This window comes from Rutidosis leptorrhynchoides, chromosome 10, assembly GCF_046630445.1.
Source record: "Rutidosis leptorrhynchoides isolate AG116_Rl617_1_P2 chromosome 10, CSIRO_AGI_Rlap_v1, whole genome shotgun sequence".
NCBI classification, from domain to species: Eukaryota; Viridiplantae; Streptophyta; class Magnoliopsida; order Asterales; family Asteraceae; genus Rutidosis; species Rutidosis leptorrhynchoides.
Window position 1 is genome coordinate 297,680,687 of NC_092342.1, and position 7,737 is coordinate 297,688,423.

The window sequence follows — 7,737 nt, forward strand, 5'->3', positions numbered from 1 at the left end:
GCGGGGCCAGATAGAGTACCATTTGACGGCGCATAAGCTTCGTTTTCAGATTGTGCTGAAATTCTCAAGATCGTCCTAAAACGGCCGAACGAGCAAGACTCTCCGAACGTGCTTTCCATTCTCGGTCATCTAGATTCCAAAAAATACATCTTTCTTCGCAAAATCGCACCACGCACCAAACACCACCGACGGTTTGTGATGCTTGGTGTTTTGTATCTTTGGCTAAAATGTTCCATCTATAGTATCTTTTGACGCGTAGCTCCAATTTAGTCACCGTTTTTTTTCAAATCGTGTATTTTTTCGGGATCTATCCGTTGGAAAACTGCCGAAGGCGGTTTGTCCGAAATATTTTTCAAAACGAGACCTCTAAAGCCTTTATTTTTGCTTTTTTCGATTTTGACCATTTTGAATTTCATTCATATTATTCCTTTTGTGTATGCATGACTTAGCATGGTACATATTCTTTTAAGGCCTATTATTTCACTCGCAATTTAATTATATACAACGCGTATAAACTTGAATCTAATGTCACTTCATTAAACATGCTTTTTAAATTATTAATATGCGCCGCCAGATGGAGTACCATTTGGCGGCGCATAACCTTCGGTTTCAGATTGTGCAGAAATTCTCAAGATCACCCTAAAACGACCCTAACATCAAGACTCCTAGATAGTGTCTGGACATTTGAGGTCGTCAGGATGCCGAAATAAGACATTTTACTCATTTTTAATGTTCTCTTTAAACGTTTTCAATTTATATCATATTATTAGTTTTGTGTATGCATGACATAGCATGGTATATGTCGTTTCAAGCCTATTATTTCACTCGCAATGTAATTATGTATAACGGGTATAAAATTGAATCTAATGTTACTTCATTAAATATTTTTTTTTAAATCATTAGTATGCGCTGCCAGATGGAGTACCATTTTGCGGCGCATAACCTTCGTTTTCAGATTGTGCTGAAATTCTCAAGATCATCCTAAAACGGCCGAACGAGTAAGACTCTCTGAACGTGCTTTCCATTCTCGGTCGTCTAGATTCCAAAAAATACATCTTTCTTCGCAAAATCGCACCACGCACCAAACACCACCGACGGTTCGTGGTGCTTGGTGTTTTGTATCTTTGGCTAAAATGTTCAATCTATCGTATCTTTTGACGCGTAGCTCCGATTTAGTCACCGTTTTTTTTCAAATCGTGTATTTTTTCGGGATCTATCCATTGGAAAACTGCCGAAGGCGGTTTGTCCTAAATATTTTTCGAAACCAGACCTCTAAAGCCTTTATTTTTGCTTTTTTCGATTTTGACCGTTTTGAATTTCATTCATATTATTCCTTTTGTGTATGCATGACTTAGCATGGTACATATTCTTTTAAGGCCTATTATTTCACTCACAATGTAATTATATACAACGCGTATAAACTTGAATCTAATGTCACTTCATTAAACACGTTTTTTTTAAATTATTAATATGCGCCGCCAGATGGAGTACCATTTGGCGGCGCATAACCTTCGGTTTCAGATTGTGCAGAAATTCTCGAGATCACCCTAAAACGACCCTAACATCAAGACTCCTGGATAGTGTCTGGACATTTGAGGTCGTCAGGATGCCGAAAAAAGACATTTTACTCATTTTTAATGTTCTCTTTGAACGTTTTCAATTTATATCATATTATTAGTTTTGTGTATGCATGACATAGCATGGTATGTATCGTTCCAAGGCCTATTATTTCACTCGCAATGTAATTATGTATAACAGGTATAAATTTGAATCTAATGTTACTTCATTAAACACGTTTTTTAAATCATTAGTATGCGGGGCCAGATAGAGTACCATTTGACGGCGCATAAGCTTCGTTTTCAGATTGTGCTGAAATTCTCAAGATCGTCCTAAAACGGCCGAACGAGCAAGACTCTCCGAACGTGCTTTCCATTCTCGGTCATCTAGATTCCAAAAAATACATCTTTCTTCGCAAAATCGCACCACGCACCAAACACCACCGACGGTTTGTGATGCTTGGTGTTTTGTATCTTTGGCTAAAATGTTCCATCTATAGTATCTTTTGACGCGTAGCTCCAATTTAGTCACCGTTTTTTTTCAAATCGTGTATTTTTTCGGGATCTATCCGTTGGAAAACTGCCGAAGGCGGTTTGTCCGAAATATTTTTCAAAACGAGACCTCTAAAGCCTTTATTTTTGCTTTTTTCGATTTTGACCATTTTGAATTTCATTCATATTATTCCTTTTGTGTATGCATGACTTAGCATGGTACATATTCTTTTAAGGCCTATTATTTCACTCGCAATTTAATTATATACAACGCGTATAAACTTGAATCTAATGTCACTTCATTAAACATGCTTTTTAAATTATTAATATGCGCCGCCAGATGGAGTACCATTTGGCGGCGCATAACCTTCGGTTTCAGATTGTGCAGAAATTCTCAAGATCACCCTAAAACGACCCTAACATCAAGACTCCTGGATAGTGTCTGGACATTTGAGGTCGTCAGGATGCCGAAATAAGACATTTTACTCATTTTTAATGTTCTCTTTAAACGTTTTCAATTTATATCATATTATTAGTTTTGTGTATGCATGACATAGCATGGTATATGTCGTTTCAAGGCCTATTATTTCACTCGCAATGTAATTATGTATAACGGGTATAAAATTGAATCTAATGTTACTTCATTAAATATTTTTTTTTAAATCATTAGTATGCGCTGCCAGATGGAGTACCATTTTGCGGCGCATAACCTTCGTTTTCAGATTGTGCTGAAATTCTCAAGATCATCCTAAAACGGCCGAACGAGTAAGACTCTCTGAACGTGCTTTCCATTCTCGGTCGTCTAGATTCCAAAAAATACATTTTCTTCGCAAAATCGCACCACGCACCAAACACCACCGACGGTTCGTGGTGCTTGGTGTTTTGTATCTTTGGCTAAAATGTTCAATCTATCGTATCTTTTGACGCGTAGCTCCGATTTAGTCACCGTTTTTTTTCAAATCGTGTATTTTTTCGGGATCTATCCATTGGAAAACTGCCGATGGCGGTTTGTCCTAAATATTTTTCGAAACCAGACCTCTAAAGCCTTTATTTTTGCTTTTTTCGATTTTGACCGTTTTGAATTTCATTCATATTATTCCTTTTGTGTATGCATGACTTAGCATGGTACATATTCTTTTAAGGCCTATTATTTCACTCACAATGTAATTATATACAACGCGTATAAACTTGAATCTAATGTCACTTCATTAAACACGTTTTTTTTAAATTATTAATATGCGCCGCCAGATGGAGTACCATTTGGCGGCGCATAACCTTCGGTTTCAGATTGTGCAGAAATTCTCGAGATCACCCTAAAACGACCCTAACATCAAGACTCCTGGATAGTGTCTGGACATTTGAGCTCGTCAGGATGCCGAAAAAAGACATTTTACTCATTTTTAATGTTCTCTTTGAACGTTTTCAATTTATATCATATTATTAGTTTTGTGTATGCATGACATAGCATGGTATGTATCGTTCCAAGGCCTATTATTTCACTCGCAATGTAATTATGTATAACAGGTATAAATTTGAATCTAATGTTACTTCATTAAACACGTTTTTTTAAATCATTAGTATGCGGGGCCAGATAGAGTACCATTTGACGGCGCATAAGCTTCGTTTTCAGATTGTGCTGAAATTCTCAAGATCGTCCTAAAACGGCCGAACGAGCAAGACTCTCCGAACGTGCTTTCCATTCTCGGTCGTCTAGATTCCAAAAAATACATCTTTCTTCGCAAAATCGCATCACGCACCAAACACCACCGACGGTTTGTGATGCTTGGTGTTTTGTATCTTTGACTAAAATGTTCCATCTATAGTATCTTTTGACGCGTAGCTCCAATTTAGTCACCGTTTTTTTTCAAATCGTGTATTTTTTCGGGATCTATCCGTTGGAAAACTGCCGAAGGCGGTTTGTCCGAAATATTTTTCAAAACGAGACCTCTAAAGCCTTTATTTTTGCTTTTTTCGATTTTGACCATTTTGAATTTCATTCATATTATTCCTTTTGTGTATGCATGACTTAGCATGGTACATATTCTTTTAAGGCCTATTATTTCACTCGCAATTTAATTATATACAACGCGTATAAACTTGAATCTAATGTCACTTCATTAAACACGCTTTTTAAATTATTAATATGCGCCGCCAGATGGAGTACCATTTGGAGGCGCATAACCTTCGGTTTCAGATTGTGCAGAAATTCTCAAGATCACCCTAAAACGACCCTAACATCAGGACTCCTGGATAGTGTCTGGACATTTGAGGTCGTCAGGATGCCGAAATAAGACATTTTACTCATTTTTAATGTTCTCTTTAAACGTTTTCAATTTATATCATATTATTAGTTTTGTGTATGCATGACATAGCATGGTATATGTCGTTTCAAGGCCTATTATTTCACTCGCAATGTAATTATGTATAACGGGTATAAAATTGAATCTAATGTTACTTCATTAAATATATTTTTTTAAATCATTAGTATGCGCTGCCAGATGGAGTACAATTTGGCGGCGCATAACGTTCGTTTTCAGATTGTGCTGAAATTCTCAAGATCATCCTAAAACGACCGAACGAGCAAGACTCTCTGAACGTGCTTTCCATTCTCGATCGTCTAGATTCCAAAAAATACATCTTTCTTCGTAAAATCGCACCACGCACCAAACACCACCGACGGTTCGTGGTGCTTGGTGTTTTGTATCTTTGGCTAAAATGTTCAAACTATCGTATCTTTTGACGCGTAGCTCCGGTTTAGTCACCGTTTTTTTTCAGATCGTGTATTTTTTCGGGATCTATCCGTTGGCAAACTGCCAAAGGCGGTTTGACCGAAATATTTTTCAAAACGAGACCTCTAAAGCCTTTATTTTTGCTTTTTTCGATTTTGACCGTTTTGAATTTCATTCATATTATTCCTTTTGTGTATGCATGACTTAGCATGGTACATATTTTTTTAAGGCCTATTATTTCACTCACAATGTAATTATATACAACACGTATAAACTTGAATCTAATGTCACTTCATTAAACACGTTTTTTTAAATTATTAATATGCGTCGCCAGATGGAGTACCATTTGGCGGCGCATAACCTTCGGTTTCAGATTGTGCAGAAATTCTCGAGATCATCCTAAAATGACCCTAACATCAAGACTCCTGGATAGTGTCTAGACATTTGAGGTCGTCAGGATGCCGAAAAAAGACATTTTACTCATTTTTAATGTTCTCTTTGAACGTTTTCAATTTATATCATATTATTAGTTTTGTGTATGCATGACATAGCATGGTATGTATCGTTCCAAGGCCTATTATTTCACTCGCAATGTAATTATGTATAACAGGTATAAATTTGAATCTAATGTTACTTCATTAAACACGTTTTTTTTTAAATCATTAGTATGCGCTGCCAGATAGAGTACCATTTGGCGGCGCATAACCTTCGTTTTCAGATTGTGCTGAAATTCTCAAGATCGTCCTAAAACGGCCGAACGAGCAAGACTCTCTGAACGTGCTTTCCATTCTCGGTCGTCTAGATTCCAAAAAATACATCTTTCTTCGCAAAATCGCACCACGCACCAAACACCACCGACGGTTTGTGATGCTTGGTGTTTTGTATCTTTGGCTAAAATGTTCCATCTATAGTATCTTTTGACGCGTAGCTCCAATTTAGTCACCGTTTTTTTTCAAATCGTGTATTTTTTCGGGATCTATCCGTTGGAAAACTACCGAAGGCGGTTTGTCCGAAATATTTTTCAAAACGAGACCTCTAAAGCCTTTATTTTTGCTTTTTTCGATTTTGACCATTTTGAATTTCATTCATATTATTCCTTTTGTGTATGCATGACTTAGCATGGTACATATTCTTTTAAGGCCTATTATTTCACTCGCAATTTAATTATATACAACGCATATAAACTTGAATCTAATGTCACTTCATTAAACACGTTTTTTAAATTATTAATATGCGCCGCCAGATGGAGTACCATTTGGCGGCGCATAACCTTCGGTTTCAGATTGTGTAGAAATTCTCAAGATCACCCTAAAACGACCCTAACATCAAGACTCCTGGATAGTGTCTGGACATTTGAGGTCGTCAGGATGCCGAAATAAGACATTTTACTCATTTTTAATGTTCTCTTTAAACGTTTTCAATTTATATCATATTATTAGTTTTGTGTATTCATGACATAGCATGGTATATGTCGTTTCAAGGCCTATTATTTCACTCGCAATGTAATTATGTATAACGGGTATAAAATTGAATCTAATGTTACTTCATTAAATATTTTTTTTTAAATCATTAGTATGCGCTGTCAGATGGAGTACCATTTGGCGGCGCATAACCTTCGTTTTCAGATTGTGCTGAAATTCTCAAGATCATCCTAAAACGGCCGAACGAGTAAGACTCTCTGAACGTGCTTTCCATTCTTGGTCGTCTAGATTCCAAAAAATACATCTTTCTTCGCAAAATCGCACCACGCACCAAACACCACCGACGGTTCGTGGTGCTTGGTGTTTTGTATCTTTGGCTAAAATGTTCAATCTATCGTATCTTTTGACGCGTAGCTCCGATTTAGTCACCGTTTTTTTTCAAATCGTGTATTTTTCGGGATCTATCCGTTGGCAAACTGCCGAAGGCGGTTTGTCTTAAATATTTTTCAAAACGAGACCTCTAAAGCCTTTATTTTTACTTTTTTCGATTTTGACCGTTTTGAATTTCATTCATATTATTCCTTTGTGTATGCTTGACTTAGCATGGTACATATTCTTTTAAGGCCTATTATTTCACTCACAATGTAATTATATACAATGCGTATAAACTTGAATCTAATGTCACTTCATTAAACACGTTTTTTTAAATTATTAATATGCGTCGCCAGATGGAGTACCATTTGGCGGCGCATAACCTTCGGTTTCAGATTGTGCAGAAATTCTCGAGATCACCCTAAAACGACCCTAACATCAAGACTCCTGGATAGTGTCTGGACATTTGAGGTCGTCAGGATGCCGAAAAAAGACATTTTACTCATTTTTAATGTTCTCTTTGAACGTTTTCAATTTATATCATATTATTAGTTTTGTGTATGCATGACATAGCATGGTATATGTCGTTTCAAGGTCTATTATTTCACTCGTAATGTAATTATGTATAACGGGTATAAAATTGAATCTAATGTTACTTCATTAAACACGTTTTTTTAAATCATTAGTATGCGCTGCCAGATGGAGTACCATTTGGCGGCGCATAACGTTCATTTTCAGATTGTGCTGAAATTCTCAAGATCATCCTAAAACGGCCGAACGAGCAAGACTCTCTGAACGTGCTTTCCATTCTCGGTCGTCTAGATTCCAAAAAATACATCTTTCTTCGTAAAATCGCACCACGCACCAAACACCACCGACGGTTCGTGGTGCTTGGTGTTTTGTATCTTTGGCTAAAATGTTCAAACTATCGTATCTTTTGACGCGTAGCTCCGGTTTAGTCACCGTTTTTTTTCAGATCGTGTATTTTTTCGGGATCTATCCGTTGGCAAACTGCCAAAGGCGGTTTGACCGAAATATTTTTCAAAACGAGACCTCTAAAGCCTTTATTTTTGCTTTTTTCGATTTTGACCGTTTTGAATTTCATTCATATTATTCCTTTTGTGTATGCATCACTTAGCATGGTACATATTCTTTTAAGGCCTATTA